At 42.1% G+C, this 23,559-nt stretch overlaps 1 protein-coding gene across 11 annotated transcripts in view; it reads right to left on the reverse strand.

Annotated features, from left to right (window-relative positions):
* LOC148012533 (uncharacterized) overlaps positions 1–22,169 on the reverse strand; it is a 156,147-nt gene extending 133,978 nt beyond the window's left edge. For 5 of the 11 annotated variants that reach the window (XM_087669378.1, XM_087669377.1, XM_087669372.1 and 2 more), the window contains exons 1-2: positions 21,662–22,139; positions 21,452–21,579 (exon numbers count right to left, since the gene is read on the reverse strand). The gene's annotated coding sequence lies outside the window, so the exon portion shown is untranslated. Of the gene's footprint in view, positions 1–21,451; positions 21,601–21,661 lie in introns of all 11 variants that reach the window. The other 6 variants (XM_087669380.1, XM_087669373.1, XM_087669371.1 and 3 more) reach the window with 5 other exon arrangements.
* Between the last annotated feature and the right edge of the window lie 1,390 nt (positions 22,170–23,559).

The raw sequence follows: 23,559 nt of genomic DNA on the forward strand, positions 1-23,559 counted from the left end.
TTCAAACGAAGCAGTGCCCTGAGATGAGAAATCCAATAAGAATCGATCAAGCAATTGCTGCATATAGCCCTGAAAGATTGCATGCTTCAAATAAGACAAGTTGCTGGAGAGGGAAATGATCCGACAAGGCATATTGTTGCAATACTTTCATTTCGAGCATCTCAGAAAGGAAATCATCATCCTGCATGATGTATATGCGGTCTAACCGCGACCATGTTGTGGCATACTGGGCAGAATGGAAGGTAAACCCTGTAGAAGAAGGATGCAGCCAAGACCAGAGATCTTGCTTAAGAACGGCAAAAGCCAACTCCTGCCACATACGTCTTTCCGGCACATCCATTACCGAATGTTCTAATGTTGACTGTGAAGAATCAATACACATATTAAAATCCCCCATCAAGAAACCCCGTCTGCCAAGGGACAAGGAAATCTGCAAGGTATGCCAAAGCTTCCGGCAAGATAAAGGATCATTCGAAGCATAGAGGCCAAGTAACCATAAGATCTCTCCTTCGAACAAAATTTCAATCACCACAAAGCGGCCATGTGCATCATTTTTTATAAGAACCGGCTGATATTTTTCATGTACAATCATCAGCACACCAGAATACTGCCTGGCATGTGTCCCTGCATAGAACAAACGAAAGCCAAGGCAATCCACAACTTTACTCTTGTGCTCAACAGCACACAAGACATCCCACTAATTCTCATGCAATATTGTCCACATGGCATGTTGCTTGTGGCGAGAACAAATTCCTCACACATTCCACGTGGCTATCTTCATGTGGATTCAAAAGAAAATCAGGTACGAGGCACAACTTGCTTAGATGTGACCTTTTCTGCGAGAATGTCTAAGACAACCTCATCCAAGAAATCAGCTAACACAGCAAAAGAGTTCTGATGACCAGCTTTGGAAGTGGATGGCATATCCGCTTTCTTGGGGATGGAGCGGGCATAACGAAGATCCCATGGAGTAATGACGTTACCTCGAGTATCAAAAGCTAGCTTGGCAGGTGGACCCTTTGGACCATCCGAAGATACTCTCTTAGCTGGCTGTTGACGGGGAGCAGAGAAAACCATAGCAGGAGCAAAGTGCTCTGAAGACATCATTTCTTTCCTGCGCATATACGTACGCATGGAATCTGGTGAGGCAGCAGGCACAGTATCCACCATGCCAGCAACAAGCCTGTTGCCTTTTTTCGCGCGTACATCTACCCAGTCGTTTCCACTAGAATCCAAACCCAAGACCTGTTGTTTACCTTTATTCAAAACTTTAGGTGGCTAGGTGGCATCCTGCGACGGCGCATCACACACCATATCTTCCATGGGGTGCGCAACATGCTCTGCATCTGAAGCGTGGTGCTTCTCTAGGCATTCAGCCATAAAATGCCCCAATTTTCCACACGAAAAGCAATGTCCTGCAAAGTTGCCCCATTTTAAACGAAAATGTAAAGGATACATGCCAGAGCAGTTAATACGTAACCAAGCAGGCCTTTTTCGAGCAGTGTCCCATAACATACACAAGCGGTTGCGATTCATGGCCCTTAGGCTTGGGGGAACCAAAATAGTGCCCACAGCAGCCATGGCGACTTTTAACAATGGCCAATAAACAGCCGAACAGTTTTCCACTTCAACCCACACGGGGCATTCATGTTGCAGCAAACGCTGAAAATCTGCCATTGGCCGCCATGGCACCACATGGACCAGACGGCGATCAACGAACAATGGCAATTTAGACAGGAGAGCAGCACGGTGTGTCTCTGATTTCAACAGCACCTCAAAAAAAAACCTCGAGGGCCAACAAAAATCTCTTCAACACATTCCCCTTGAAGCAGACTGTGCAGCCACTGGTGAATACAGGAAAGCAGTGGGATCCTACCAATGAAGAAAAGTATCACCGCACGTTCATAAAACACTGAAAAGGAACGCAAGACCTTTTTCGGATCCACAATGGCTTCCAGAACATCTTCCGTTGCAAAGTCCGAAAAGACTTCCTGACTATGTTGAACATAATCGCCCAGCAAAGTGTTGGCAAACTCCAGCAAGTGCTCCCAATCAACCTCATGGGAGTCCACAGAATCAGAAGCAACCTGAGCATAGGAACGATCCTGGTGATCCATTATCTCGGCCGAAGTATGCTTGGTGCGTTTGCCCGTCGCTGGCTGGAGGTCAGGAGCAGGGGGCATCTCCTCTGTGCACGGAACCATGTTCTCTGGTTCCTCGGTGTCAGAATCCGGACCAAGAGCTGCCACCATTTGGTCTATGAAAGCCAAATCCAGGCCAGCCATATTGAATCAGTATGTATGTCGGTCAGAGGCCGAGTGAAAAAGTCGCGGGGGGCAGAGATACACATGCCTCTCTCTCTCTCTCTCCCTCTCTCTCTCTCTCCCTCTTTTCTGTACAGAGTCGTTGTCCAGTGGCGTATTCTGCACGCACAGCCGATGAAAGCGGAGCTTTACCTGTTAGCCTCAGTCATGACCTGTCCCAAGAACCCTTGTGGCAAGGCACAACCCTAACAGTGCAGGAGCAAGAGGGCGGAACAAAAGCCTGGCAGTCGACGGCAGAGCGGGACGGTCTGGGGCGCAGGGCAGGGATCCGTCGTCTGCTGAAACCCTAACGGACAGGGCGAAGGGGCGAGAAGCAGGCGCAGCGGTCGCAGTACAGGCGGATGAGTGACGCAGGCGATGGGCCGTCCGACAACAGGGCGGGGGACGCAACGACAGTGGACAGGGCATCAGGCGACGGGCCTGCGGGCGGCGAGCAGAAGACATTTGTTTCGCTCGCGACAGGCAGGCGGAGACGAACAGGACAATAGGCGCATCAGCGGGTCGATGGATCACGGGCACAATGTGGGCGACGAGACAAGCTGTATCGTGCGCAGGTCAGAGGACGCCCAGCTTCTCTCTCTCTCTCTCTCTCTCTCTCTCTCTCTCTATATATATATATATATATATATATATATAGAAGAACAGGCAGCACGCGGCATGTCTTCTACCTTTTGTGCTATATATAGCAGTCGCTAGGGCTGGGTGAGTCATATCTTCTATCTTCTACAGGTGTTGCGACAATTTGCAGCAGACTTTGTCTCCATTGAGGACTGCAGGCTGCAACATTTTTCAGCCTGATCCGGTGCCCTCACTAATGCTTTGGGCTGCATGCAGGGACTGATCAGTCCATTCTTGTAGTCCGCATTCATCTCAGATTAAGTGCAGATTTCTCTTCTCTTCCTGCTATCTTTTCTCTTCTCTTTCTCTCTCCATGTTCATGACTTCTGTTGTGCACTCTCACATAGTATCATTGCCTAGGTGAGGACATGGAGTTTCCAGCCAAAGAGGAGACAACACTATTGCTGAAAACTCAAATTTCAGCCTGCTATTGGGTAAGTGATGTGGATTCGAGACGAATCCACTACAAGTTATGCTTTCTCCCTTGAATTGGGAGCTACCTCATGGAGCACCAAGAAACAACCTACTGTAGCACTTTCTTCTACAGATATAGAGTACCATGCCCTTTGTTCTACAGCTATGGAGGCAGTTTGGCTCCGTCAGATGTTGGCTGAAATTGACTTTCCATAGACAAGACCCACTCCGTCACATATGGATAACTAGAGTGCCTTAGCTCTAGCAAAGAACCCTCTGTTTCATGCTCGCACGAAGCACATAGAGTTCAATATCATTATGCACAAGAGCGGATCGTGGATTCTGAATTACCAGTCGCCTACTGCCCCACAGCGGACAATACAGCAAATCTTTTCACGAAACCTTTGCCCAAGGCTTCTATACTTCATCACATGAGATTGTTGGGTCTTCAATCACTCCTAGGATCTAAGAGGGGGTGTTAGCATGGTTGTGACCTCCATCAAAGTCTGACAGAGACATTGAAGCTCTGACTATGTCTTCATTCAATTTAGTACGCATTTCATAGCCTACGTTGCCCTGCCAAATGTTGTCCAACCCCAAACTACTATGATTTTGCCCAAGACCTGCCACGTCATCATTTTCACTGCATTAGATGCAGTAGACTGCATTTAAGCCAGGTTTGGCAAGTCAAGCCAGTCAGCAATCAGCCAATTTTCTGTCTTTTCTACTATCTATAGCAGTCGCCAAAGCTGGACAGATCATTGTATTACTTTCTTCTGCACATGCTCCAACAGTTCGCAATAGTCTTCTCCATCTCCATTGAGGACTATAGGCTTCTATGCTTCATCACACGAGATTGCTGGGTCTTCAAACACTCCCAGGATCTAAGAGGAGATGTCAGCCTACCTTATTTAATCTGTCTAACTATCATCTCCCAATTGTGAGCTCCATCAGAGTCTAACAGAGACATTAAAGCTCTAATTGTGTCTTCATTCATTTCAGTGTGCATTTCCAGTGTTTGTCAGGCATTTCATAGCTGTGCTGCCCTGCCAGATGTTGTCTAGCCCCAAACTGCTGTAATTTCCCTAGGACTGCCACATCATCATTTTCACTGCATGAAATATGGTTGGACTGCATTTATTGCAGTCGACCAGATTTGGCAGGTTGGACTAGTCAGCAATCAGTCATTTTTCTACCCTTTTTGCTATTTATAGTAGTCGCCATGGCTAGGCAGATCGTTGTCTTCTGTCCTCTATAGGTGCTCCGACAGTTTGCAGCAGTCTTCTCTGTTTCCATCGAGGATTGCAGGCTGCACGCTCTCCATCTCCGTCACCATCACAAGTGTTGTCATCATTTTTCAGCCTAATCCAGTGCCCTCACAGACGCTTTGGCTGCATCCAGGGACTGCTTAGTCCACACTTGTATTCAGCATTCATCTCAGACTTGGTGCAGATTTCTCTTCTCTTCTCTCTCCGTGTTCGCAATTCTCTTCAATTATGCACTCTCACAAAACACTCCAAACTTTGGTGGAAGATTGTTCTACCAAGGGCAGAGCCTCATGGGATAGGATCTCCATAGAGCACTAGTTAGAGTATCAATGGATTTCCTCATGTTACAACAGCATCATCTCTAGGAAGAGAGGATTTCCTAGTGTAGTGGGGAGTTGTTACCTAAATGGAGCTCAACGTATTGGGTCCCTGCTATGGGAGGCTCATAGATACATGCAAGAGTCTACAATTGTGCTGGTGAGCAATGGCTTCATGCAGCATAGGATTAGAGCATCCTTATAGCAAGAAGAAGAGCACTTTAGGTATCTGTCATGAGGACCTCACTTAACTTGTGGATTAATTTTTAATCATATGGTTAAGTAAATGTTACACATGTGAGGTGTAACTAGGGTTAGAGTAAATTATGAGCCCGAGACCCGAGGAAACCACGAGATGTCAAAGGCAAAAGTTGCTATAAGCTATGCTACACAAGTACTTGGTGGTATCTAGTGCCAGTTGGCCTAGGTTATTCATTTGGCCATAAGTGTCAGTTGTTGGTGACACAGGAGAAGTGGTGTTTAATGGTACCTAAGGCCAATCTGATGGTCAAAGATGGCATAGAGACACTCAAGAATAGAAGTTGCTTAGCCGATTTAATTATTGGCCAATTAGATTTTTTTTGGGTTAGATTAATTTTCAGTATTTAAAGACCGAAAATTGATATTTGATTATGGATAATGCTGGAAAAACCATTTGGGAAGACTACCACTTGTCAAAAATGCCCATGCAAGACTGAAAAACCTCTTTAGAGGCCGGAGAGGCATTTTAGTGCATTCAACCTACAAGAGAGAGAGAGAGAGGAGATACTGCTAGTCTGAACTACAGACATTGGAGGACCTTTTGAGGCGGCCAGGGGCAAGAGAAGACAATTCTGCAGCAAGAGACAGAATCTACAACCTATTAAGACAGGACAGTAGCAGTAAATGACTAATTTTCTTCAGTTCTTCACAAAGAAAGTCTGAATTTTCTCTCTCCTTCACATTCTCTCTCATCTCCCAGCCTTTCTACAGCATTACTCAGAAGATTACAACATTTAGATCACCAAAGACTGAGAAATTTCAAATTTCTTTGTTGTAAACCCTAATCAGCATCAAAAATTAGGGTTTAGCAACAGTCTCGAAAAGCGTGCCAAAATTTGGAAGCTCCAAGACTTGGATTCAACAGGGCTGAAGCTGTTTTCAGTCTAATTCAAGTGGAGGGACCAGCAAATCAATGAATTTGGGGCATTTTCCATCTCCATCAAAATGGATGAAGGCCAATTGACTGCCCGAATCAAGGGGCAAATTAGATTAAAGACTCGCTGGTCATTTTGGATAGCAAGGGGAATTGGAATACTAAAAGGGATTGGGAAAATCCCATTGTATATCAAATTCTTCTTCAATTAAGTTAAAGAAATACTAAAAGGGGCTCCAATTTTGGAGCTAACACGGTGTCCATTGTCCAAGATTATGAGTTCGTTTGCATTTCTCAGTTTTGTAATAAATGTTGTTGTAACTAAGTTGTAATCAAGAAATTACCACCCATCCACAGAAAGAAGGCTGGTTTCATGGTTCCATTTCCGAGTTCGTACTCGTGGGGCAGCAAGTGCAAATGCATGGCCAACTTGTAATGCCAATCCATGGGAACATGGGTAGCAAGGTAATTATGCACATGCAAGCATAGGACAGCAACGATACTTAGGTGGTGGTACCATTTTTCATACTATGGTTAGAGAGACACCGCATACGAGAATGTATGGCTCAAATTCCTATGGTATGCAGCAATCAATACATAGCTCACAATACCCCATGTATATACGTAATGCAATTAGAATACCTAATCCCATGTATGGTAGTATAGGCATGATGCCTAGGACACAAAGCGGGCCATATGGATATGTATCTGCACCCCTAGGGACTATTGGAGCACAAGGATTTGGCGTTGGTCATGTAGAAGCATCTGATAATGCTGGTTATTATGTAAATAGAGCAAATGCACCCTTTTTACAATAACCTATTTATGATAACTATCATGAGGACATGTATTTTTGAAATCTCACTTAACATGTGGATTCATTTTTAATCACATGGTTTAGTAAATGTTGCACATGTGAGGTGTAACTAGGATTAGAGTAAATTTACGAGCCACTTCTTAAAAATGCCTATGCAAGACTGAAAAACCATTTGGGAAGGCTGCCACTTGTCAAAAATGCCCATGCAAGACTGAAAAACGTCTTTAGAGACTAGAGAGAGGCATTTTAGTGATTCAACCTGCGAGAGAGAGAGAGAGAGAGAGAAAGAGGAGATACTATTGGTCTAATCTGCAGCCATTGGAGGACCTTTTGAGGCAACCAAGGGCAAGAGAAGACCAATCTGCAGCAGGAGACAGCATCTATAAGCTGTTGAGACAAGAAGGCAGCAGTAAATGACTGATCTTCAGTTCTTCGCAAAGAAAGTCTGAATTTTCTCTTTCCTTCGAATTCTCTCTCATCTCCCAGTCTTTCTACAACCTTGCTTTGAAGATTACAGCATTTAGATCACCAAAGGCTGAGAAATTTCAAATTTCTTTGTTGTAAACCCTAATCTGCAGAGCAAAAATTAGGGTTTAGCAACAACCTCGAAAAACGTGCCAAAAATTGGAAGCTCCAAGACTTGAATTCAACAGGACTGAAGCTGTTTTCAATCAAATTCAAGTGAAGGGACCAACAAATCAATGAATTCAAAGCATTTTCAATCTCCATCAAAGTGGGTGAAGGCCAACTGATTACCCGAATCAAGGGGCAAATCAGATTTAAGACTTACTAGTCATTTTGAGCAACAAGGGGAGTTGGAATACCAAAAGGGATTGGAAAAATCCCATTGTACATCAATTTCTTCTTCGATTAAGTTAATTAAATACTGAAAGGGGCACTAGTTTTGAAACCAACAGGATGTCCATTGTCCAAGATTGTGAGTTAATTTCCATTCTCAGTTTTGTAATAAACATTCCTACTGTAACTAAGTTGTAATAGGGAATTACCACACATCCACAGGTTTTAGTATCTATGAGACTATAGGAGGCACTAATAGGCCCGTTGATTATATATGTCCACTAATAGTCAGAGGGAGAGAGAACTTGTTTGAACTACGATCACTCAATCTTTACCTCATGTTGACCATTGGATTGTAGGTGGGAAATTTAATATGATCAAGGCCTTGGAGGATAGAAGGGACAAGAGCATGGATATTATCAAAGCAAGAGAGCAAGCAACCTAGGAGGATTTTATATTCTACATCAAGCAACAGAATCCTTAGTTCATGGCAAAGTTTGGTAGATGTACAAGCTCTTTGCAAATCTCTTGATGAGATAGGACAATTGGGGTGAGAATTTCTTATATATGATTGGGCTTGTGACAAGGAGAGTTTAGTTGATATCGTTCCATGAACCACTTTATCAGACCACACACTGGTATAGTTGGTTCTTATGGAGGAGGGAGCTACAAGAACCACTACTAGCATTAAAATTCCTGTACATTTGTATTATGATGAGGATTGGAGGGAGGATATCAATAGGATGTGGAGGGCCAAGTCCTTTTCAACTAGTAGGGCAACTAGAGACTCAAATGAGAATCTACACGAGGTGAGCTCCTTTCTTAAGGAGAAGGCTAGGAGCAAGAGGGAAGGTCTCTTAGTTAACAAGGGCTACTAGAGTCTCATTGGCAGCACTTCAAAGGAAAGAGGAAAGACAATCAAGATGCAAGTGGGTGGCCAAGAGGATGCATGTAGCCAAAGCAAAAATAGGTACTATAAAGGATGCCAAATCAAAGTACAAGTACCATGTGCGGACCTCAAACATAGGGCAGGGGATAGGGTGAACAAAGAATTCTTTTGCACCACAAGTCCTAGACACTCTAGATAGGGTGTTAAGAGACTAAAGAAAGTAGATGGATCTTTTGCCCAACGGGCACAAGAGGTCGGTCAAGTGACTACAAATTATTACACTGCTTTGTTGGGCTCAACAACAAGGCCTCCAAAATTGAAGAGGGATAGAGAGATTGTGGCAAGTACCAAGAGAGTGGTACTCACATAGAGCATGAGGAGACATTTGATGACCCCATTCTCACAGGAGGAGATTGTGAGGCCTTGCTCGCACTACCATTAGGGGAGTGCCCAAGAGATGTATGAAGATATGCTAGGGTTTGCACAAACAAAACATAGAAAGTACAACCATGAGTAAGACACAAAGACTCAAACGATGATGTGCAAAACTCAAACCCTAAATGCAAAATGCAAAATGCAAAATGCAAAACTCAAAACACAAAAACACAAACACGAAAAGAGAAAGAAGAGAACTCTGAAGTGAATGAATCAACGCAATAAATAACTCTAAGAGTGTACACGATGCTCAAGGGCAGAGCTGAAGAGTGTCGAAGAGTGACATCTACCAAAGACGGATCTCGAGTGCTGTAACCACTAGTTGGAGATATCACAGAGGAGCAGGCAGCAAAATGCAGCCTATAGAAGTCTGTCGATGATGACTGAGACCTCCACAAACAGGGCAGCAGTTACAAGTCCAGGCTGCAGCAAAAACGCAGCAGTTCCAACACCTCGCTGATCAAGGCGGCAGCTGGAATGGACAGATCTGGGGCAACGAACTGTTATAAAGTCTGTTCGGAGGCTGGAGAGGTGCAGCAGCCTGTTGCCTAGCTGCAAAGGCTGTCAACGCAAGCTAATCAGATGCGTTGATGACATGGGCAGCTGGCGCTTATAGTGGAGCAGCAAACACAGTAGGAGGGAGCAAAGGGCTGAAATTTGCACATAGATGCAAGAAACCTGCATAGAAGATCTCTAGAACCGCTCCCCATTTAATGAAACTTTTGGTAATTTACTATTTTGGGGTTGTTTTAAAGAGCTAATTAGTATGTAATGTATCTTTAAATCAACAACCCCTCTCAAGCCCAAAACTCGAACCCAAAAGGGACTGGAAGAAAAGCTCGAGCCATTTTTGCCCCAAGGCATCCCACCCCAAAGCACCCAAGGCATCGGACAAAGAGTGCACGGCGGCTACCCAATGACCTACCAAGACTACAAAGGCCTACAGGAAAAGGAAGAAGAGATATGGTTTGCAGCCTTTCAAGTAACTATGCCCCGTGGTAAGAATAAAAAGGGATGGTTAGATCCAACACATCAAAAAACAAAAAAGCTAACCTAACCACTCAAGGGTGTCGATGATGAGGGAAAGGGTGATAAAGGATGGTGAGGTGGTGGTAAGTTTATCTAAAACCGCCAGTAGAGACAGCTCAGGATCCGCCCAGGGGTGCTTTGCACAATGAGATGCAAAGAGTGGTATTCTACATGATGAGAATATGCATGCAACAAGTGCAAGTTGGATAGTGTCCCTTGTGGGGAGATTGTTCACTTGCCCAAGCGCACTTTACAAAGATGATGAAATCATGCAATGCAAAGGAGAATGTACAACAGGGGAGAGGCAAGCTCAGCAAGTAATTGCTGATATTTGTCCAACTTGACTTTCAGATCATCCCCTTCTTTAATGGAAAACTTCTGAAGCTCAAAGTCCAAATTAATACGTTGAGTGCGATCATGTGCTACACAGTGATCAATAAGATGATTCCAATGCTTAGATGTGAGGCGGAAATGTTGTAACTGAGAGTGGAACTTAGGAAGCAACTGTTGAAGATTGGCATTCCCTGGATAGGCGGTTCCAGTTTTGAGCAAGTTTCTGCAGGCGCAACAAGTAGGCCACGTGGTAGTCGGTCCGTATAGGTGACGTCAACAGGCGGCAAGTAGCACAGGTGCCATGTGGCCATAGTTACCTGGAACAGGGAACGGGAACGGGAACGGGGGGAACGTCCAAGGTCGAGGAACGGGAACGAGGGGAACGGCACATGTCTTAAGTGCACCAAATATGCCCTGCATGACCCAAATTGCCCCAATACCCGTCAATGCTTGAAATTGACCCAAATGTCCCAAAATTGACTCGATTATCCCCATAGCTCCAAATTGCCTTGAATTGCCCCAATTATCCCAATTTCCCTTGAAATTAGACATATAAATGGATAAATACCTTGGAATTCAGGATCAGCTAAAATTTGATTCTGATTTGCAAGAGTTGATAATGCATCAAATTTGAACTTTGAATTAGACTCCTAATTAGCTTGTGGGTTGTCTTGACACTTTGAATCTTCAATCCGAGAGAGCACTTGAAATCTGCAAAAACGAGATTGTTTTCTGAATGGAGAGTGATTGCCAACAGTCGCTTTGTTGTAAACAGCTGCAAATTGCAAGTGGAAGGCCAAAAACAAGCACCAGACTGTAGATGACAGCAAGGGATAGCTGAGACTGCGATGTCCTAATGCCAGGAGGCATATTTCACGGTGGATTCCGTGAGGTTTTACGGTGGATTCCGTAAACTTTGATGACCGGGGCTCATACACAAAGTGGATTCTTTGTGCGAGAAGTTGATGGGGACGCCTATCCTTTTCGGGCGTTTCATTAATTTAGTGTGTACATGGGTGATTCCATAGCGGGTGATTCCACAAAATGCATATTAAATTAATAAACGTTTATGAGTTAGAGTGCGCACTCGTAATAAATTAAGGTTAGGATTGATTTCTAACCAGTTGATTTATTTATATAGATGAAGACTGCTAGATATTCACTTTTGTCAGTTTAATTGTATTATTTTACTAACGATTGTGAATGCTTCAGTTGATGTGTAGAGATAGCAGCAGTGGCGGAGAAAAGCATTGAAGGATAGCGAGTATTCGAGTTATCACTTATATTTTGATGGGCGCATACCTTAGACATGGCGCCTATATTTTGTCGCACCTATTTATTGAGGCGTTGGATATTTATTTATTATTTTGTATGCGCATGGGCGCACGATTATGTTATTTGTACTTGGACATTGTATTGGGTACGCCTGACTCTTTGGGCACCGCCCATTAGCTTTATTTCTATTTTGTGCTAAAGCAAACTCAAAAGCCAAAAGCTTGCTATTTTGTAATTTGGGCTATTATTTGAGCTTGAAGATGATTAATACATAAAATACATGCTTTGTGGAGCGCTCACACAAGGCATGGGGGGAGATTGCACCCAATTGGTCTCTTGTTCATGTCGTGCATGCTTTTTACCTTGAGTTTTGTACAAAAAGTAGAGTTCTTTTGTTCTTGGGGACCTTCCGGCATTCACTACGCAAGCATACGGCATCCGATCTGCGCATCAGTAGTATCAGAGCGAAGCTGAGATCGAGAGCTTCCACTCGCTACCCATCTTGAGCGAAGGCGGAGCTCCTGGAACGATCGAGCTTTACGGTCAATCTCATCGCGAACGGTTAATACGGGTGGATTCCTGGCGGTCAAGAACCTCTGTTTCCATACTCAGATCGCAAAGGACCGGCCTGCAACGACGGAGGACCACTCCTACATCCTCTCATACAAGTCTTGGTTACACAGAGAGATAAGTCTTCAAAATCCACAAGTTTAAAAGCTTAAATAAGCTTTATAAGCTTAATAAGCTTAGTTTAAGCTTAAAAGCTTATATTTTTCAACTTGTAAAAAAAAACGGCAACAGGGCGGCATCTAGCGAAAATTTTGCGTCACAAAACGCCCCCCCCCCCCCCCTACAATTCGACAAAAAAGATTCACTAAGCTTAAAGCTTAGTCTCTTAAGCTTCCAATCACACAAAATCTCCCAAGTTCTCCAAGTCTAAATTCTACAAGTCTTCTAAAACACTTAAGTTCTGCAAGTTTTGGTACTCTGCAAGTCACATAAGTCTGCAACTCTGCAGGTCAGACAAGTCACCTGAAGTCAGAACTGACTTGTGCTCAAAACTCCTAGAAGGATTGTTCATGCGCAGAAACTCCGAACTGCAAAGTTGTTCTTTAGAAGGTACTGTTCGCATACACAGGCTTGCTAAACCAGTTTCAGCACACGCAGAAGGTCAAAACGCAGATTTTTCAAAGATTACAAATCCCGCAATAGCCAAAGACGAAGATTGTGAAAGCCACACACAAAAATATATAAGCCGTCTATACCTGATCTTGAGCTACGCTCATCCCGCTAATTGGATTTTGAGAGTGTGAGATCCTTTGAAGTTTTGCAGGATGACGGAACCACATATGGATGATTTAATGGCTGAAGGCAATCTTCCTGAACCTACGATGGAGCAAAAGCTGGACTTAATTATGATGCAGTTGGATGAAGAAGGACGAGCCCGGCAAGCATTACAAGTTCAATTGGCTAATTTACAAAGATCGACTACCGATAAAAAAGAACCACAATCTGAAGACCTTATCTGACGTACCCTCTTTGGTGAACCGTGGTTCGTAAGAGTATAGATTGTCCCACTACCTGGGAGAATTTCAAGAAGAAGTTTATGCAGAATTTCCTTCCTCCACAATTCCATGAAAAAGCCATAAAACAATGGGACCTTCTTCAGCAACGAGATCGTGAGCCTATTTCTCAGTACACCAAGCGCTTTTGGAATGCATTACTCTAGTTACGGATGCTTGAAGACGTACCTGAAACAACACACAAGCGCAAGTATATGTCTGGATTACTTGGGCATTACTACGCTGAAGTCAATATGTTCAAGTCTGCAACTCTTGAAGACGCAATTTCTTTAGCTCATGACACTGAAGACAAGCTTCGAGGAAGAGACAAGCGTCCACAGCAATTTCAAACCAATGGTAACTATGGATCTAAGCAATTCAACTCAAATTTTAGAAGCAATTCAACTCAAACACAAGAAGTGCATAACTTAGAAATTCAAATTGGTCAATACACTAAAAGAAGAAATTTTCTAGTTGTACCATTACAGTCCAATGATATTATTTTAGATATGCCTTGGCGTCATCAGCATAACCCTAATATAGATTATTCCATGCATTCAATTAATATTCAATTTCAAGGAAAACATATTACATTGTATGGTATGCATGCATCTAATGCTTTTCCACTGCTTTCTCATACTCAAGCTAAACGTGCATTACGCAAAAGTAGTAAATCTTATCTAATTTGGATGAATGAACTGCAAGTTAAAGAAAACCATATGCACCCTAGGCATAAAGAATTTCTTGCACACTTTAAAGACTGTTTTGCAGAAGATCTACCACCTGGTTTACCTCCTTCACGTCCAGAATACCATAAAATAGATTTGATTCCTGGTACACAACCATCTTGCAAAGCACCATATAGGCATAACCAAATAGAGCAAAAAGAAATTCAAAATCAAGTTGAGGAATTACTAAATAGATGATTAATTAGACCTAGTAGTTCTCCATTTGGTGTACCTGTTTTGTTGGTAAAGAAGAATAATAATACTTATCGTATGTGCATTGACTATCGTGCTTTAAATAAGATCACTGTAAAGAATAGATATCCAATTCCTAGAGTCGATGACCTTATTGATAAACTACAAGGTTCTGCCATATTTAGTAAAATAGACCTTAAATATGGTTATCATCATGTAAGATAAGATAAGTCTGACATATTCAAGACTGCATTTAGGACACAATTTGGTCATTATGAATTTTTAGTGATGCCTTTTGGATTGACTAATGCACCTGCTACATTTAGTAGAATTATGAATCGTATATTTTTGAAATATCAGCATTGTGTTATTGTATTCTTTGATAATATTTTGGTGTTTAGTCAAAATGAGAAAGAACATTATGAACATCTGTCCTTAGTTTTTCAGTTATTGAAAGATAATCAACTGTATGCTAATCCGAAAAAAAGTGAGTTCTTTAAAACAGAAATTGAATATTTAGGTCATATCGTATCATCAGATGATATTAAGGTTGACCGTAAGAAAATAGAAGCAATATTGAACTGGCCTATACCTAAAAATGTGCATGAGTTACGATCTTTTCTAGGTCTTGCTAGTTTCTACAGGAAGTTTGTGCGAAACTTTTCATTACTTGCTTTGCCTTTGACTAAACTTTTGAAGAAATGTATTGTTTATCATTGGTCTGATAATCAACAGAAATCCTTTGACTTATTGAAACATGCATTAACCCATGCTCCTGTTTTACAACTACCTGATTTTAATAGACCATTCTTTTTAGTAGTTACTGATGCTAGCGAATCTGGAATAGGAGCCGTACTTATGCAAAATAATCATCCCATAGCCTATTCTAGTTGCAAACTGAAACCCTCCGAACTTAAATATTCCACATATGATAAAGAATTATTAGCTGTAGTACAAGCTTTAAGACAATGGAAACATTATTTAATGGGTTCTGAGTTTATGATTAAGACTAACCAACAAAGTTTTAGACATTTACTTAGCCAACCCCAAATATCTGACCGACATATCAAATGGGCAGCCTTTATTCAGAGTTTTCATCCCATCATTCAATATCAACCAGATAAAGAAAATGTAGTGGCTGATGCATTAAGTAGAAGACCCACCATTCATAATATTTCTGTTATGTCATTTGATTATTTAACTCCTATGAAAGATACTTATCATCAGGACATTACTTTTCATGCTGATTGGAATAAATTAGTTAGAAATAACTGGATTCCTATTGATTCACTGTCTTATAATGATGGATTCATGTTTTATGAAAAGAGATTATGTGTTACAGTTCCATTCAGATCTTTTGTTTTGAATGAGATTCATTGTCCTCCATATCAAGGTCAAAGAGGTATCATATCTACTTTACGTATATTAACTGAAGATTTTTATTGGCCACATATGGACACTGATGTATCTAACTTTGTTTCTGAATGTTTGATTTGTCAAAGAGTTAAGAGACATCATGGTAAACAGTATGGATTACTTATGCCTTTATTTATTCCATCAAGGCCATGGGAACAAATTTCTATGGATTTTATTACTGGTTTACCTAATACTAAAGCTAACCATGATATGATTTGGACTGTCGTAGATGGGTTTAGTAAACAACCATATTTCATTCCATGTAAGAAAACTTTAACAGCATCTCAGGCAGCACAATTGTTTTTTAAAACTGTTTTCACTAAGCATGGATTACCAAAAGTTATTATTTCTGATCGTGATTCTAGATTTTGTAACAACTTTTGGATTACTTTGTTTGCTAACCTAGGAACAAAATTTGATTTCTCATCTGCATTTCATCCTGAAACTAATGGACAAACAGAAGCCACTAACAGTACTATTTTAGATCTTTTACGTGCTTACACTATTACTAAACCACAGACATGGGACACACATTTGCATTTACTACAGTTTGCATATAACAATACACCACACACATCTACAAAGAAAGCACCGTTTGAAGTGATTTATGGTTATAGATTATCTACACCTGTTGCATCTTTATCAAATAGAATTCAGAGTGCTGATGATATTGCTACTATGCACGCTACTATTTTTTATGAGATTAAAGACATGATTGCCAAAGCCCAGCAATCATATACCAAACAAGCCAATAAGAAAAGACAAGCAATGAATTTCAAAGTCGATGACTATGTTTGGTTGAGAATAGAAAAACGTAGATTACAAAGTGTAGATAAACATCCAGTTGTTAAATTAGCCCCTAGATTCTATGGAGCATTTAAGATCATTCACAAAATTAATGACAATGCATTCAAGTTAGAATTACCACCTCACTGGAAAATTTACAACACGTTTCACATTAGTTTATTACGACCCTTTAGAGACCAATTACCTGTACACCCTGTTTATGAAAACCCACCTTTGTTAGATAAAGAGACTGAAATACTTGAACTTGAAGCTATCATAGACACTAACTTTATGACCACTAGAATTGGCCGAAGATATTCTAGATATTTAGTCAAGTTTAAGAACCATCCTGTAGAGGAAGCCCAATGGATGCACGCTAGAGACTTACATGCTTTCCCCACTCTGCTAGCTCCACATTAAGCTAATAGCAATTGAGGTCAATTGCTATCCCACCCCGGGGGTATGATGCCAGGAGGCATATTTCACGGTGAATTCCGTGCCACGGTGGATTCCGTGAGGTTTTACGGTGGATTCCGTAAACTTTGATGACCGGGGCTCATACACAAAGTAGATTCTTTGTGCGAGAAGTTAATGGGGACGCCTATCCTTTTCGGGCGTTTCATTAATTTAGTGTGTACATGGGTGATTCCATAGCGGGTGATTCCGCAAAATGCATATTAAATTAATAAATGTTTATGAGTTAGAGTGCGCACTCGTAATAAATTAAGGTTAGGATTGATTTCTAACCAGTTGATTTATTTATGTAACTGAAGACTGCTAGGTATTCACTTTTGTCGGTTTAATTGTATTATTTTACTAATGATTGTGAATGCTTCAGTTGATGTGTAGAGATAGCAGCAGTGGCAAAGGAAAGCATTGAAGGATAGCGAGTATTCGAGTTATCACATATATTTTGATGGGCGCATACCTTAGACATGGCGCCTATATTTTGTCGCGCCTATTTATTGAGGCGTTGGATATTTATTTATTATTTTGTATGCGCATGGGTGCACGATTATGTTATTTGTACTTGGACATTGTATTAGGTACGCCTGACTCTTTGGGCACCGCCCATTAGCTTTATTTCCATTTTGTACTAAAGCAAACTCAAAAGCCAAAAGCTTGCTATTTTGTAATTTGGACTATTATTTGAGCTTGAAGATTATTAATACATAAAATACATGCTTTGTGGAGCGCTCACACAAGACATGGGGGGAGATTGCACCCAATTGGTCTCTTGTTCATGTCGTGCATACTTTTTACCTTGAGTTTTGTGCAAAAAGTAGAGTTCTTTTGTTCTTGGGGACCTTCCGACATTCACTACGCAAGCATACGGCATCCGATCTGCGCACCATGTCCTCCACGAAAGAGTGTGGGCAGTAAGCTGAAAACACCTGAAACCTGTAAAAACGAGATGTTAATGCAGCGAAAGAAAAAGAGAAGTGGATGGCGAACCCGCCACCAGTCTTTGCCTTCACTGGAATGGAGGATCTTCGCTGCTAGGTGAGCAGATCCAGCTCTGATACCATGTCAAAAGATGACATACCAGCGAGACAACAGGGTTGGCAGGGAGGAACATGGAGTGAACTCGGCAAACATGGAGAAGAGAAGAGAAGAGAGAAGAAACTCTGATAAATGAAATGATGAAGACCTGAATCATGGAGTGAATGTGATACAAGGAAACAAGGGTGTCATAGCACAAGGAAGATGATGAAGACAGCCACGAACCACAAACTGCAATGTCCTCCTGAAGGGGTGTGAGGGTAGTGGAGAGGCTCGAGAGAAGAGGTGACGGACTGAATGAATCAACCGTGAGGAATGAATGAGAGAGTGGCCTATAAATAGGCACAGTCAGTCTAGGATGGTGCTCCTTTTTGGGACTGCAAACCCTAAACACAAAAACGCAAAAACGCAAACTGCAGGTGAAGGGTGAAGGGCTTCTCAACAGAAGCTCATTGTGAGGGGTCCTCTTTTGAGCAAGGCGCCATAGAATAAGCTACTATAGAGACCATCGCTCCTAATCATGGAGAACAGTGGCAACCTGGCATACATTGGATATTTCAGCACATCAGAGCAACAAGGCTTGAGAACAATTTTGAGGTCAAATTTGTTGCACGGTGCACCTATTATATAGGCATGGAAATCAATATCCATGGGACTTCGCCAAATTGACTTAGATACTATTGAAGAGAAGTTGAAGCAACCACTTTTCTTCAACCAACTACTCAAGACAAAGAGAGGTTACACCATTGGAGAGAGGACCCTCCTATCTTGGGGGAGGTTCTCCTCATAGGTTGCTTCTATAGTGGAGGGATGGCTTACCTTTCTTGAGCCATCGGCTCATGTACAAAGACAGACACTTCAAGATATCAGGGGGGCTAAAGTGATAATGGAGAGCATCAGGGAGGTGGTCCCCCAAGAATGGAGGACTGACACAAAGACTATGCAGACATGGATTGGGCTCTTTACCGAAAGAAAGATCCTTCTTGCAATGATAGCCACCAAAATGCAAAGAATGTGTTTACTTTCTTAGTAGAGGAAGATGATAGCCACCAAAACGCAGAGAATGTGTTTACTTTCTTAGTAGAGGCAAATGGAAACCTTAGGAGAGAGGATCCGTCAAAGCTCATAGTATGCTCTTGATAGAGGATTAGAGTTGTGGCTCATTGTGAGATGACTTAGTATTTTGACCTAGACCCTCAAACTTGTATGATAGATGGATGGAGACATGGGGCATACAGGAGGAGGCCACTATAGAGACTTCAGTGGACCCTGAGGAGTAGGATGTCAAGCCGATCTTGTTTCAGGGCAGCTTGCAAGTAGGATTATCATGCCAAATTTCTCACAAACAATGTGGACTTAGGGGCATTGTCACGGATGGGAGTTCATAGCTAGCATTGTTACTTGGTATATATGGACATCCAAATATAGACAAGCTATTGACTTTTTGGACATATCTACTACAAAGACTCTCTCCGGGATCTAGATAGAGATTGCACATACTTTGTGTGGAAGATGGGAGAGAATACAAGGCAGTTCGGAGCAAGGCAATTCGGAGACTATCATGAGGAGAAAAGATGACATAGGATTCTTGCATTTTCTTTCTTCTCCAAACACATGATCTGGTATTATAGACCTCCTTATTGGCTATTCATGCAAGCTTTGCGAGAGACTTCCCCCTTGTTATATATTCTTGTGTTTTGCATTTTGCCTTGCGATACTTTAGCCTAAGGAGTTTTAACTTCTCTTTTTTTTTAAAAACCAATCTTATGATACCATACAAAAGGCGCTTTTCTTCAAACCATACCAAGCCTTCCATAAGCAACAAAATCTACCCTGAAAACCTTGAATAGGAAATCCCCCTTCCTAAGCATCCCCATTAAGGAAGGTGCACTTCACATATGTTTCATAAATGGGCCATGATGGGCTGAAAGAGTTAAAAGCAACCAACTAGAGACCATCCAAGCACAATGGATGCAAATATTTGCAAATAAGCAATACTGCCTACCTGTTGCACATAGCTTGGCAACAATATGAGCCTTGCATCGCTTGAAGGTGTCATTGGAAAAAACTTCATTTTTAAGATTGACTTCACAGCAATTACCTATCAGTGCCCTGAGTAAAGAGTCCTTTTTATAGAGCCCCTTTTCTACCTAGCCTTTAGGGCGCATCCATCCTGTGTGACCCCTTAACTGACCTAGCATTAGAGTGTGTGTCCACATCTAGTCACCAAGCAGTCAGAGTTGAATGGCCAATGCTACTCATCCTAGATCTTTAAGGATATTTTTAAAAAAATACCACTCTCCTCCTCCAAAGGTGGGGAAAATGGGTCTACTTGAAGATGTAGAAGAGAGCCATCTAAACACGCTTGTTGTCTGGGCAAACAACATCAAAGCTATCCCCAAAGTAATTGAGACCTTCTAGATTCAACTGGCCAAGTTCACTTCAGAGCTTCCAAGCCATTAGAAGATTCACCCTTCGTTCCAAGTTGGCCTAGTTTTCCAATACCATGGACCTGATCCTACTGTCCCAGACAGAGCCGGAAGTTGTGCATGATGCCTACCAACTGCCCATGATGGAGATAAATGCAAATCCTACTACCAAGTTACAAATGCAGCACCCAACATAAAGGAAATCCAGTTTCTTGTCAAGTTTAGAGGTTATCATGTTAGCCAGATATTACAAATACATCAAGCCAAGGCTTCCAAAGAAGCAATAGAGATCCTCTCCCTGTATAAAGAGGCCATGTAGCTAGGGACAGCTGCAGTTTTAGTGGGACCAGAGTTGGAGTCTCTGCCAGCATGAAGACAGCTGATGCGCAGCTAATATAATGTAGCAGCTGAAATGCCACATGGTCGAACAGGCAAGAGGCTCATTGGTGGACAGGCAGGCAAGTCTTATGGCAGTTAAATTGACACATGTCAGGTCCAATCATTCAGACCAAAAGAAAGCTGCCATAGTGAAACCAGTTTCTCAGATCCCATCCTGGCTTTGGCATATTCCTTCCTAACAACTGTATCTCATTCTTGCAGTCTCCAAATTTTCATTTTTCCTTCATCATCCATTTTATAGTTCATATCATCCAAGGATTCTTTATATTAACAAACAATTGTGCCCATTCCCGGAATTGTGTACCTTGTATCATGCATGCTTGATCAATATTGTCCATGGCTGGGACATGATCAGATTTGTCCCCTTACAATCACCATCATGCATGTTAGTAGGCGAGTAACAGCCCAAGCATTCTTTAGTAGCTGCCTAATTCATCGATAATTCCAAGATATCAAAATGGACTGAAAAACTCACGTAAGCATTAAATGAATAGGTTCCAACTTAGACTCTATCTGATTCTTTAATATCTGCCCTTCAGCTCTATTTGAGGTATCCCAAGTGACCAATCCCAGGCTAAAAGTTGGAAATAATTTGGAGTTCGTTCGATTGGGCTTTGATCAGTAAGAAGCCTCGTTCCATAGTGATCAGTAAGAAGCCTCGTTCCATAGTGACTCAATCAAATGATCAAATAAAACCATGTCAAATCTCATAATATATGGCAACGAAAAAAAGGTCAATTAGGAGGATCTTAATTGTCAGGTAAAAAAGGCCAATCATGCAAACCTCAAGTGCCAGGCTCGTATGGATGGTCACCTACATCTTCAACTTTCCATCTCCAGTATGCAAAGGGATTCTGATGGCATTTTCAGCTCACCAAAATGGGATCTGTGCTTGCCGATGAACGTATTGTCCTGTCAGACAATAAACTGAGCCTGTCAAACAGTAAAGCAATTAGTCTTGAAATTAAGTGTGCAAAACAGCCAAAACACATACCACATCAGTGCGTGTGTGACCACAGACGACCACCATCATCATCACAAGAATAGTAAAGCACAATAATGCGCCGATTTCTATAGCTGCCTAACTCAGGTTCAGTAATACGAGTTTCAACCATCAAGCAATGGGGAGAATACGGCTCCTGACGTGAACCACCTAATCTTGCTTCAATCTACTGGCAATAGAACGAGTTTCGACTGGCAAGCAATTGGAAGAGTATGGCTCCTGAAGTGAATCTACGAATCTCTACATGTTAATCGTACATACGGTCGCATTGTTGAAGTGGGCTTATTACGAATTCACAGAAAATGCCCTACCACTACACCAAAAAAAGTGCGAAACGAAGGTAATCATCATCAGCATATGTTATTTTGACTGCAGGGACCTCTAGGCTCTCACCATGGCTAAATAATATGAACTACCGTTCCTTGCAGGTGAAGAAATGTTAGGTGGCTTGTGGATGAAGCAAGTATTGTGAGTGAAGCGAAGTTCACTTTCATTATTTCTTCCCTCCACACATTATTTTGTTTTTTCCATCTTCTTTCTCTCATATGCATCATATGCATCTCTCTCCTTTGTATATCTAACCTTCTCATTTGTCTCTCATCTGAAAAAAAATTAGTAATGCTATGTACTTGTATTATACACCCTTATATGCAAGACGTACACACCTATTGAGTTAGCCTTTTGTAGACATTAATATAACACACACACACACATTCTCTCTCTCTCTCTCTCTCTCTCTCTCTCTCTCTCTCTCTCATATATATATATATATATATATATATATATATGGGTGCCTATCGATAATGCTCACATGTCTATCGCCATGTGTTCTCCTAGTGACCACCTACATTGTTGGTGTTTCAAGCACACTCTAGTACCCTCTTTCCCACCCCACATATAAGCTACCCCTGCCTACATTTCTTCTCTCTAGCCACCCTCACTGTTTGTTGACGACTTGCCCACACTTATAGTTTGTTGCCCACTGCTTATCATTGCACCGCCCATTGGCTCCCACGCTTCTTTGCCCTTTTGTGCTTCTCATGTTGCCCACATCAACTATTGGCCCAACTTGGCACTAGCCTACTCTGTGAGAGAGAGAGAGAGAGAGAGAGAGAGAGAGAGAGAGAGAGAGAGAAAGAGGGAGGCTATTGTTCTATCGATTGGTCCTCTATCACCATGTCAATATGCAAAGAAAGAGAAAGAGAGCACGCAGCTCCACTTGCAATGCCTAGTGCACAAATCTTGAATACTACTTTTGCTGCAATCCTAAGCTACTTTGTACACTGCCTCCACGTAGAGAATGGGGGAAGAAGCATGTGTGTGTGTGTGTGTGTGTGTGTGTGTGTGTGTGTGTGTGTGTGTGTGTGTGTGTGTGTGTGTGTGTGAGGTACTTCTCTACAAAGAGAGAAAGGGGGGAAGAGAGAGGGGGAAAGAGAGAGAGAAAGTTGTGTGATGCTCTCTAAAGACCACTTGCCCACCTTCCCATTATCCCTCTTGCCCTCCCATCTTACCCTCCTTTGCTCATGTTATTGAAATTGCCCTCTTGCTACTCCCATGGCTATCACTCTCCGGCTGACGTTGCACTCCTCACCCTTTGCCCCTCCCACCATGATGCTTGTAGTGCCACTCTTCCTCCCTTCATGTTGCCAAATCTGCTTTGTTATGCCCACCTTGCATGTGCATGAGAGAGAGAGAGAGAGAGAGAGAGAGAGAGAGAGAGAGAGGAGTGTGATGGCCATCTATCATATGTTAGAAAGCAATTGTTAATGTTGCACTCCTTGCCCTTTACCTCTCCCACCATGTTGCTTGTCATGTTGCCCTTCCTCCCTTATGTTGCCAAACCCACTTTGTTATACCTACTTCATGCATGCACAAGAGAGAGAGAGAGA

Source organism: Lygodium microphyllum, chromosome 27 (genome assembly GCF_053477565.2).
Source record: "Lygodium microphyllum isolate KBCC chromosome 27, Lygodium_microphyllum_v1.1.10, whole genome shotgun sequence".
NCBI classification, from domain to species: Eukaryota; Viridiplantae; Streptophyta; class Polypodiopsida; order Schizaeales; family Lygodiaceae; genus Lygodium; species Lygodium microphyllum.